Genomic DNA, 7842 nt, shown 5'->3' with positions numbered 1-7842 from the left:
TCACGTATTGAGGGAATTTTCCAGAAAGAAAAGTCGTACCACTTTTACGCTTTCATTTATTTGTTTTTGCTAATTCATATACTACTTTGCTTTCCCAGCCTCCATCTGACGTGTATTTTGGCGGTGGGGGAGGGGTCTCAAATACCATTAGGGTCTTTATTTCATGGTCTATTTTTATTTTGTTTTTCTTTTGGCTAACATAGTAACGATTTATTGTTCCCTGAGATTCTATTAATAACAAATACTGTTTTAGGAAGAAAAAGTACAGTAAGCTTTACGATGTCTTCCATGGAGAAGATTTGAGATGTGTATTCTGTTATTAAGAATCTAAAAGCAATATCTGTCTCTTTAAAGACTGTCCACCGTTAGGCAGTGAATTTAAATCTTCTTAATAAAATTAAAATTATTTGCCCTTTAAACACAGTGCCAGGTATTTTATTCTCACTGTTACTTCCATGCATCTCTACCACAGATTTTCAGTATTATTTGGAAATATGACTAAGTGTTAACAATGCTGTCAGGAAACCAATGCCGTATATGTATTTTCATTTTATTGCTAAAAATATGTAGGTGGCTAATTCCTTCACAGACCAGAAAAAAAAAAAAAAATACTGTCGGATACAGCAGTAACTTAAATGTTCAGAAAATTAAGGCACAGTAACTTCAGAACAATATTATTTTCTGGAGATATATTTATTTTTCACTGTGGTTTGGCAGACTGTAAGACTTGGAGAAAGTCATGAGGGACGTTTTATATTTGTTCATGTTTAGGCTAACATGATTCCTTATCCTTCCTCTTGAGCAAAGAATTCTGAAGGATGTCTTTTCAAGAAAATAAATCATTTTACATCGAAACACTCTCTTATGGAGAATGTGTTCACAATATAGAAAAAAAAAATCCAAATTAATCCAGCTACTCAGTACAGTATTATCTGAAAAGTAAAAGTATGAAGATATTCGATCCTCAGAGGTTAGTCACCTCCAGCTTTAAATTATATGTCTAACAAGATGTGTGCAGTGTTTAATCACAAGGTTTTAGCTTTCTTTTAATATTTCACATAAACATGAGATTAATATGTCATGGAAATGACCTGACTTGAAGGTTATCTATGGTTAGAACTGTTTCTAATATAAAGAAAAGGGTGCCCATTTTAAGCAAAGGAAGTTCTGAATTAATTTAGCAAAGCATGTCAGCTCTTTTTAAGGGTAACTTGGTCAATGTAACTGCAGAAGTACAATACAAATAAGTTGAAAATTTGAAAAGTAGAGTGAGAAACGTTTTTATAGGACAAACTATCAAGCTTCTTTAAATAGAAAGTTATAAGCATTTAAGCAGTGAAAGAAGGAAAATGATGGAAAGGAAGGAAAGAAGAAAGGAAAAAGTAAGAAATGAAGAAAGAAGGGAGATAAAATTGGGAAAAAATCTATGCTCTTTTCCTTATGAAAATTGCCTGATATATATTTTATTTTCAGTCTTGCCAGTGAGACCAAAGTGTTTTCTTAATACTTGGTACATCATCACAAGGACATCTGCATTACCTCTTTTAGAACATTTGCCTTATTAAAGACAAAATGTTTCTATATAAATACTTTGAAATAAAATTAAATTAAATTAAAACCCAAATATATCCAGTATACCAAATGACACAGTTCTAAGTGCCATTATTTTAAATAAGTCCTTGTAAAACATTATATTCTCCTATAGGATTGGAAGCAACTTCAAGGAAAGAAAACCTGTCTTCATCCAGTTGTGGGAGAGATATTTCCTGCTCTTTGCTATGCCTTATCTTATAAAACAATTGCATATCTCTTCTTTGAAAATACTTATAAAATAGATGTTACAAAAAATTATGATCTCGTTTTTATTATTGTGTTCTTGCTCTTTGAATTAGCTTTTGATCTTTTATTTTTCTTTTCAAAGTTTAAATATCAATGGACATGTGTGTGCTAAGTCATTTCAGTCTTGTCCAACTCTTCATGACCCTGTGGACTGTAGCTTGCCAGGTTCCACTGTCCATGGGATTCTCCAGGTAAGAATACTGCAGTGGGTTGGTATACACACCTCCAGGGGAATCTTCCCAACCCAAGGAGCTCTTAAGTCTCCTGCATTGGCAGGCAGGTTCTTTACCACTAGTGCCGCCTGGGAAGCCCATCAGAGGACATGAATTTGTGCAAATTTCAGGAGATAGTGGAGGACAGAGGAGCCTGGCATGCTACAGTCCATAGGCTCACAAAGAGTCAGACAAAACTTAGTGACTGAACATTGTCACAGCTATTTAACCCTAAGATTTATAATCGGTTCAGTTCAGTGGCTCAGTCGTGTCCGACTCTTTGTGACCCCATGAATCGCAGCACACCAGGCCTCTCTGTCCATCACCAACTCCCGGAGTTCACTCAGACTCACGTCCATCAAGTCAGTGATGCCATCCAGCCATCTCATCCTCTGTCGTCCCCTTCTCCTCCTGCCCCCAATCCCTCCCAGCATCAGAGTCTTTTCCAATGAGTCAACTCTTCACATGAGGTGGCCAAAGTACTGGAGTTTCAGCTTTAGCATCATTCCTTCCAAAGAAATCCCAGGGCTGATCTCCTTCAGAATGGACTAGTTGGATCTCCTTGCAGTCCAAGGGACTCTCAAGAGTCTTCTCCAACACCACAGTTCAAAAGCATCAATTCTTTGGCACTCAGCCTTTTTCACAGTTCAACTCTCACATCCATACATGACCACAGGAAAAACCATAGCCTTGACTAGATGGACCTTTGTTGGCAAAGTAATGTCTCTGCTTTTGAATATGCTATCTAGAAATGTTTATATGCTGCTTTCTCAGCTTGAATTCATTCCATTGTCCTCCTTTTGTTTTTATTTTTCTTTCTTTTCCTTTCCTTCCTTCCTTTCTTATTTTCATTGGAATTTATCCTGTGTGTGTATAAAAAAAAAAACAAAAACAAACTTGTTTAACTTTTGTCTTTCAAACACTGTTCCCTTATGAGTCTGTAGGCCTTTACAAATGCCTTCAGAGCCATCCATCCATCCAAGAGTTGACTGGAGAGGGGGCTCATCAAGTTCGGTGATTATAGACTAAATCATTTCTTTCTCCTTGGAAGGATTTTAGGCATTTTTGCATCTTGGACTTAATGGGAAATCACTACATTTCACTGTCATAGACTTGTGATAGAGTGATATTTTATATTACATTTCCATCATCTCTCCTAAGTTGGGGCTTAAATGCCCAATGTAAACATTTTTCATTTTCTGAGTAAGTGGAAGTCACAAAATTATGTATTTTATTTATAAATAATCATTAAAGTCAATTCTGGAATAGGAAGATCACCCTTAGGAGGTGGAGGCATAAACTTCATCTCTTCATCTCTCTTCTCTTCATCTTCATCTCTCATCTCTTGCAGACATCTCACAGTGCTGTGGAGTGAACACACTTTTACATTCCTGCCCCTAAAGAGCCTCTCTCCGTGGTCTTGAACACATTCTTTGGAGGAGCTCAAGACTGAGTAAGAGAGAATATTGCAGGGTATTGAAGAAAATTTTCATTTATAACCTCATGCCTGCATTATTTTTCCTCATTTGGGAAAATAAGAGGAATTAAATATTAAATAATATTAATTATTAATAAATGTTAATGTTTAAATGGAGAAGACAATGGCATCCCACTCCAGTACTTCTGCCTAGAAAATCCCATAGATGGAGGAGCCTGGTAGGCTGCAGTCCATGGGTCACTAGAGTCGGACACGACTGAGTGACTTCACTTTCACTTTTCACTTTCATGCATTAGAGAAGGAAATGGCAACCCACTCCAGTATTCTTGCCTGGAGAATCCCATGAACAGGGAAGCCTGGTGGGCTGCCGTCTATGGGGTCACACAGAATCGGACACGACTGAAGCGACTTAGCAGCAATATTTAAATAAATAATAATAAAGTCTTTAAATATGGAAGTAATACTGACAATTCAAAGAATCTGTTCCAACTAATAAATGTCAAAGAGAAAGACATTAACTTCTATCAACTAAAGATGAGCTTTTAAAATTTATTTTCCTCTGAATTCTAGAAGGTTTGGTAATGCTGGGTTTACCAGTATCCTCCACATTGTCAGATTTCCAAAGATTGACAGAGTCAAGGACACACAATAATGACAAAAAAATATGAATAATATACTTTCCAGACATATACACAGCATATCTTCACAAAATAAGTGAATTTCAGAACCAGAATGGAACTCAGTAAGGAATGAATCCGAACCATTCTACATATGAGGGATTAGGGCTGCTAGTGATAGTCAGTTGTATCACACACACACACACACACAAAACCAAGTCAAGGCTTTATTTCTTTAGGCTCTTAGCTCTTAGTAGAGAATTAAACATTTTAAGACAAACGAACAAACAGAAGTTTGTTTTTCATACTTTTGGTTCTATTTATACTGAAAAAGTCAGCATTGAAAATAAAATCAACTCCACCCAAACTCTTTCCTAGGCATGAGTGCCCAAGTCATTTGTATTTTCAGACTCTGAAATCTTTGAATCTTTGAATTGAGTCTTTAAATCTTCTCTATACAACTTGTTGTTTCATATCTCATCTTATAAATGATTCTGAGAGTGAGGTTACTGATGGTTGTTGGAAATGAACAGCAATATCATAGAGCCAGATGGCCTATATAGACTCTAATTGTCCATCATACAACTGTTCATTTAAAATTTCTGCATGGCATTTCTCCCTTTATCTTTTCTTTCTGTACATGACTAAACTATAAATTACCTAGATCTAAATTATTCTGTGGACCTCTATGTAACTTTGGAATTGAAGTTTATGAAGTAAGAACTCTTAATTATTCATGAGGTCATGTTATATCATTTTGAAAATGTAACATCTGGCCTGGCGGTGGCCCCTGGAAACAGCAAAGGAAGTGTCACATTTTTTGTAAAAGTTAATATCATGATCTGCTTAGATGTCCTCTACAAACCTATGGACCCTTTTCTTAAGATTGTGATAGTTGATGTACATTATTATATAAATTACAGGTGTACAGCAAAGTAATTTACAGTTTTAAAGCTTATACTCCACTTATAATTATTATAAACTATTGGCTGTATTCCTTGTGTTGTACAATATATCCTTGTAGCTTATTTATTCTACACATAATAGTTTTTAATTAATTAATTAGGGCATGTCATGTCTTAGTTGTATCATGTGGGATCTTTCCTTCCAGTGCAGACTCTCTAGGTGTGGGGCACCAATTCAGTAGTTGCATTGTGTGGGCTTAGTTGCTCTGTGCCATGTCAGATCTTACTTCCCAGACCAAGGATCAAACTTGTATCCCCTGCATTTCAAGGTTACTGGACCACCAGGGAAGTTCCCCAAAGTAGTTTGTACTTAATCCCCCACCCCTATTTGCCCTTCCCAAAACTCATTGACTCTTATACCCACAAGTTTTTTCTGTTAAGTTCTTCGTTAGAAAAAAAGTTAACATGAATAGTATATGTCCATCCCATAGTAAGATATCTATGACTAGAAACCATGAGGTAAGGAAAGCTGAGGATCTTGTAACTAAATCTGCTATTTCCAGACCATTTCTTATTTCAAAGTCAAAATGCAGCTTTTGAGATATTTATTAATTTTAACATATGCTTTTTATACATTAAAAATCTTGTGAGGTTGATTAGGCATGAATAACTACTTTCTAATCTATTTTTGTACAATGGGTAATTATTTGGGTAAAGAAACCCAAAATACAGGAAAACCAGTAATTTTTGGTAGAGTTTGTAATTTCCATGGTTCTTTACCTATATTTATAAAATAAATAATAACTTATAAGGTGCTGTAGAAAATCTTTCAAGAAAATAAATAAATTTATAGACATTTAACTAGCTTTACATTCTTAAGTATACATTTCCTAATTATTTACTATTGCAGACTGAGTTCAAGTTTCTCCTCAGTATTTATCGCTATATCCTCAAGCAAGTGACATCCTCCCTAGATATTATGCAGTTTCCCCATAAATAGGGTTTTATATCTTGTGAGGAAAATAGGGGTCCCTAAACTCCAGGGCATAATGCCTGATGATCTGAGGAGAAGCTGATGTAATAATAATAGAAGTTAAGCACTCAATAAATGTAATGCACTGAATCATCCCAAATCTCCCCCTAACCTTGCGCCACCATCTGTGGAAAAATTGGCTTCCACAAAACCAGTCCCTGATGCTAAAAATATTGAGGACCACTGTACAGTAAAGTCTCAGTAAAAGCTAATTATTATTTTATTGTCATTTACCCCTAATTTTGACTCGTGAACCTTTTCATGAAAATCAGAATGAATGAAAAAGAAAGTCTAGTTAAATCTTACAATGAGTTGTTAGGAGGAAAGTATGGGAGTCTTCTCAGCTTCTCCAAAGGCAAGCAGTGGTAAATTATAACTGTATTTCTGAAATAAAGATCCTGAAGTCTGAGAGAAACACTGGAGTTCAAAACATCAAAGCTAAATAAAACCCTGTATTCATGAGATGTGTATTAGGAGGTGCCAAGACAACAGTTCAGAGATCTAGAATTGGTTTAGCCCTGTTATACCATAGAGTTATACTAGGGAAAGGGCTTTGGCATGACTCCAGTATGTGTGAAATTTCAGCAAACCAAGCCAGATATGTTAATGTGATTATTAATAAATCTTTATAGCAATAAACTTAATTGGAATCAGTCTAGCTGTAGTAGAAAGGGTTCAGTGAGTTAAATAAGGGATCACTGTCATCATAATAACTCTGTGTCTTCCCAATTCAACCCAAAGCCTTTTAAGGGAGTGTCCCAGAAGTCCTATGATGGTTAAAGACATAATGACCACACTGGAATGGTCTTGGTTCTTGTCAGTTGTCTCACCATAATTGTTTACAGCACATACTTTTGTTTTAAGAAATCAGCTCCTTTTGTATGATAAATGATATGACCATTCTAGTTAAAGAGGAAAATGAGGCTTTTAGATTTATATCAGCTTCAGGATTGTGACTGTGTAACTTGCAAGATACGAGATGAAATACTAATACTTCTTTATTTTTTTAAGTTTTCTAACCCTTTATACATACTATATATAAATATATATATGCATATATATATATATATAGGCTTTTCTACTATGCTTGATAAAGGCTTGAGAAAGAATATATAAAAAAAGAACAGATGGAGATATTAGAAAACATAAACTAAATGAAATGGGAGCACTGAATATGAAATAGAAAAAGTGATACAATCTAGGTAAAAGTAAAAGATCGATATACTAAAAGCCAGTTGTTTTTAAACATGATTGCTCATTAGAAACATATTTGGAGCTTTGGAGAAAAAAGCAATACCTGGGTATTTGTGTTTTTCAAAATATTCCAAGATAATTCTTATATGCATTGGGATTTTGAAAAGCGATTACACGTTTTTCTATTAAATGGTAGTCTTGGTGATATAGAATTCTATTATTTTTCTGTTGACAAATCATGATACAATGGTATTATGTGAGTAATAGTTACATGATCACAATAGTAAAAGATATCAGTTTTTACATCAATAGCCAGACCAAAAAATAATAATAATAACAATTATAATTGCAAGTCACAATGGGAACATTATTAACCTAATATAAAAATATATAATTACAATATAAAATAATTACATACAACTTGAGGGGTCCAGCAGACTGATGTGGTAAGTGGAAGTGCATGTAGTCACATGTTTTCATCCACCCGCAAATCTATGTCTTTTGGCTGGTGATTTTAACCCATTTACATTTAAGGTAATTATTGATATGTATGACCCTATTACCATTGTATTAATTGTTTTGGGTTTATTTTCTGTAGGTCTTT

This window comes from Bos grunniens, chromosome 4, assembly GCF_055505025.1.
Source record: "Bos grunniens cultivar Pamir isolate PY7600 chromosome 4, Bosgru_T2T1.0, whole genome shotgun sequence".
In the NCBI taxonomy this organism is placed as follows: Eukaryota; Metazoa; Chordata; class Mammalia; order Artiodactyla; family Bovidae; genus Bos; species Bos grunniens.
Note: the sequence above shows the minus strand (reverse complement) of the source record.